We start from the raw sequence: 4,046 nt of genomic DNA, 5'->3' as shown, positions 1-4,046 counted from the left end.
GAAACAGTAGTGGGATTTACCTTCCAGGCGTTCAAGCATCTGGTCAATGAATGGTAGGGGAAAATGGTCCTTTTTGGTAACCTGGTTCAGCCTCCTATAGTCAATGCAGACTCTCCAACTGTTCTGCACCCGAGTAGGAATCAGCTCCTCCTTCTCATTTCTGATCACTGTGAGGCCAGTCTTCTTCGGGACTACCTGGACGGGACTCACCCATTGGCTATCGGAGATAGGATAAATGATTCCAGCTTGCAAAAGCTTGGTTATCTCCTTCTTCACTACATCAAGAATCACCGGGTTGAGTCTTCTTTGTGGTTGTCTTACTGGTTTAGCTCCATCCTCTAAATTTATTCGATACATACATGTGGATGGGCTAATACCAGGAATGTCCGCCAGGGTCCAACCTATAGCCTTCTTATGCTTCTTGAGAACTGACAACAACTTCTCCTCTTGCTCATCAGCAAGGGAGGCAGATATAATCACTGGAAAACTCTTGCTATCATCCAAGTAAGCGTATTTTAAATTTGATGGCAGAGGCTTCAATTCTGGTGTGGTCAGCTGGACAGTGGTGGAAGGGGATGGTTTCTCAACCTTTACCTCATAAAGAAAGTCAGAGGTATGTGTACTTCCTGAAACATGGTTAGTCCTATCTGACTCTATAAAATCAATCTCAAGAGGTAAAACACCACCACCAGGCATGCAATCAATATCACTCTCAGATTCACTCTCAGCATCAAATTCAGACATATGATCAAGTACAATTTCAGACTCAATGCATGAAGAGTGAGAGGCATGCAGATTAGAATAAAGATTAGTCATGTATTCATCAACAACATGGTCAATTATTTCAGCACGAAATACAGAAAGATCTTCATATGGGTATTTCATAGCATCCAGAATATTAAAATGAACAGTTATATCACCAAACTCCATGGACAGTGTGCTTGCATAAACATCTATCTTAGTTCTAGCAGTTTTCATAAAGGGTCTGCCTAGAATGATGGGAATTGATCCTTGAGAAAATCCATCTTCCATATTCAAAATATAAAAATCAACAGGGAAAATCAGTTCACCAACTCTAACTAAGACATCTTCTATGAAACCAAAAGGGTAGGCAACACTTCTATTAGCTAAATGAATTACCACATCAGTTGACTGCAAGGGGCCTAGAGATAGAGAATTAAAAATAGACAGAGGCATAACACTAACAGAAGCTCCTAAATCTAGCATGGCATTGTCAAACTTACTATTCTCTATGATACAAGGTATGCTGAATGTACCTGGATCTTTGCATTTTTCAGGAATTTGAGGAACAAATTTACCAATCAATGCGGAGACATTTCTGCCCATGCTAATCCGTTCACTTCCTTTAAGCTTCCGCTTATTAGTGCACAGCTCCTTCAAGAATTTGGCATATCTTGGAATTTGCTTTATTGCATCCAACAGAGGTATGTTTACCTCTACCTTTCTAAACGTTTCCAAGATCTCTTTCTCTGCCTCTTCCATTTTTTTGTTGGAAACTGCTCTTGGAGGGAATGGAAGAGGGGGAATGTGCTGCTTCTGCAAATTAGAATTACCTGTGGAAGAAGATTCTCCTGCACAGAAATTGTTAGGTAAATTTTTGTCATCACCTTTTTCTGGAATAGAGTGAAGTTTGGCAGGTTCATTTGCAGATGAGGAAGGTGCTACGGGTTGAGGTCCTTGACATTTCTTTCCCGACCTCAATGAAATGGCACTGACATTTTTGGGATTTTGGACAGCTTGAGAAGGCAGCTTGTCAGAATTCTGGGACTGCTGTTGATTCAATTGGGTAGCCAATTGTCCCATCTGATTGGTTAAGCTCTGAATGGAGGCTCTGGTCTCTTGCTGAAACTGCATGTTCTGCATAGTCATTTGCCTCACAAGTTCTTCGAGGGAAGGTTGTGGAGGGGCCTCAACTGTTGGTTGTTTCTGGGGTTGTTGCTGTTGTTGGATTGGTGGAGGAATGTATGGTCTGCTTGGGCCAGCAGCATTTTGGAAGGAAGGAGCAGGCTGCTGTTGTTGTTGCTGAGGGCTGGACCATCTGAGGTTAGGGTGATTCCTCCATCCAGGGTTGTATCTGTTGCTGGAGAGGTCATAATTGCTCTGCTGTGGTTGATTTTGCTGCTGAGGTTGAGGAGGTCTATTGTAAATATTTGCAGCATAAGCTTCAGGCTGCTCAATTGCTCCAGGTTGCTGCATGGAAGGGCAAAGGTCTGTATGGTGGTCAGCAGAGGAGCACAAACCACAAACCCTTGCGACAGGTACATATTTCTGATTCAAGGCCAGTTGGGTTACCAAGTTAACCAATGCATCCAGTTTGCCTTCAAGCTTCTTAGTTTCAGATGATGCAGATAGGTTTGTAGCTACCTCATGCACTCCTCTAATGACTATGGCATCATTTCTGGCGCTAAACTGTTGGGAGTTGGAGGCCATATTCTCAATTAAATTTCTGGCTTCAGCAGGAGTCATGTCTCCAAGGGCTCCACCACTGGCAGCATCTATCATACTTCTCTCCATATTACTGAGTCCTTCATAAAAATATTGGAGAAGAAGTTGTTCTGAAATCTGATGGTGGGGGCAACTGGCACATAGTTTCTTAAATCTCTCCCAGTACTCATACAGGCTCTCTCCACTGAGTTGTCTAATACCTGAGATATCCTTCCTGATGGCTGTGGTCCTGGAAGTAGGGAAATATTTCTCTAAGAATACTCTCTTAAGGTCATCCCAGCTCGTGATGGACCTTGGAGCAAGGTAATACAGCCAGTCCTTTGCCACTCCCTCTAATGAATGAGGAAAAGCCTTCAGAAATATGTGATCCTCTTGGACATCTGGGGGTTTCATGGTGGAGCAGACAATGTGAAATTCTTTCAAATGTTTGTGCGGGTCTTCACCTGCAAGGCCATGAAACTTTGGAAGCAAATGAATCAGTCCAGTTTTAAGAACATATGGGACATCCTCATCAGGGTATTGGATGCACAAGCTTTCGTAGGTGAAATCAGGTGCAGCCATTTCCCTTAGAGTCCTCTCACGGGGTGGAGGTTGTGCCATGTTCTCAGAATGTGCAAAATCAGAATGCTCAGAATCAGAATGCTCAAAATTATAATGCTCAAGATCAGGATGTTCAAAATCACCAATAACAGAATGCACAGATTCACCAGTAATGGAATGCTCAGGATGATCAAAAGGTGTAAAAGGATGCCTAACTAATCTATGAAATGTCCTATCTATCTCAGGGTCAAAGGGTTCTAAGTCAGATGGATTGCCTCTAGTCATACACTACATTCAGCATGCACAACTAGTTGCCTTGTCATGTAAATAAAGGTGCAGGTTTGAACTACAGCTACCCTCAAATGATATCCAAATGACTTGAAATTTTGTGAGCAACCTTATAAAATGATGAGAAGATAGCACAAAAAATTTCAGACAAAAATTCAAAGTCTAACTATGAAAGCTAAAATTGGTGGGTTAAGAAAAATAAGTGAATAAAACTTGAAAAATAAAAAACTTTTGACAGAATCGCTTTTTTTTGGACGATGGAGACCTCAGCTGGCTAGGCCGGCTACCCCAGGGTAGGAAATTTTTTTCTACCCCAAATGCATATATAGTAATTGCGATTCTGATAACCGGAGGAAAAGTTATGGCCATTTGAAGTTTCGACAAACACAAAATTTGCTACTTTTTTGGAACTTTCAAATCTAACCAAACTAAAGGCTCTAGCTATTTTTCCCACAAAATATGGATTAAAAGAATTTACCACAAAAAAATTCAGCCAAAAATTACAACCCTAGCTACTAAAACAAAAAATCTCAAATAATTCAGCATGGGTGGTCGCTAAAATCCGTCTCTAATTGATTTCTACTACTACTCTGTTTTTGCCGCAAGCACACTCTTCACAGCAAAACACCCAAGACTGAAACAGGGGAAACGCTTAATGGGAAAACTGAAACAGAACACACATTAAACAAAATACCAGGACACTAAACAACATTAACACACATACTAACACAATACTAACAATTAAACATAAA

At 41.2% G+C, this 4,046-nt stretch overlaps 1 non-coding gene across 1 annotated transcript; it reads left to right on the top strand.

Moving 5' to 3' along the window:
• The first annotated feature begins 2,581 nt into the window (after positions 1-2,581).
• LOC114397862 lies at positions 2,582-2,688 on the top strand. The gene has a single exon (XR_003663478.1). It is a non-coding gene; the product is annotated as a small nucleolar RNA R71 (small nucleolar RNA).
• The last annotated feature ends 1,358 nt before the right edge of the window (positions 2,689-4,046 follow it).

Source organism: Glycine soja, chromosome 18, assembly GCF_004193775.1.
Source record: "Glycine soja cultivar W05 chromosome 18, ASM419377v2, whole genome shotgun sequence".
Classification (NCBI taxonomy): Eukaryota; Viridiplantae; Streptophyta; class Magnoliopsida; order Fabales; family Fabaceae; genus Glycine; species Glycine soja.
The sequence above is the reverse complement of the archived record's forward strand: the minus strand, read 5'-3'. Positions and strand labels throughout refer to the sequence as shown.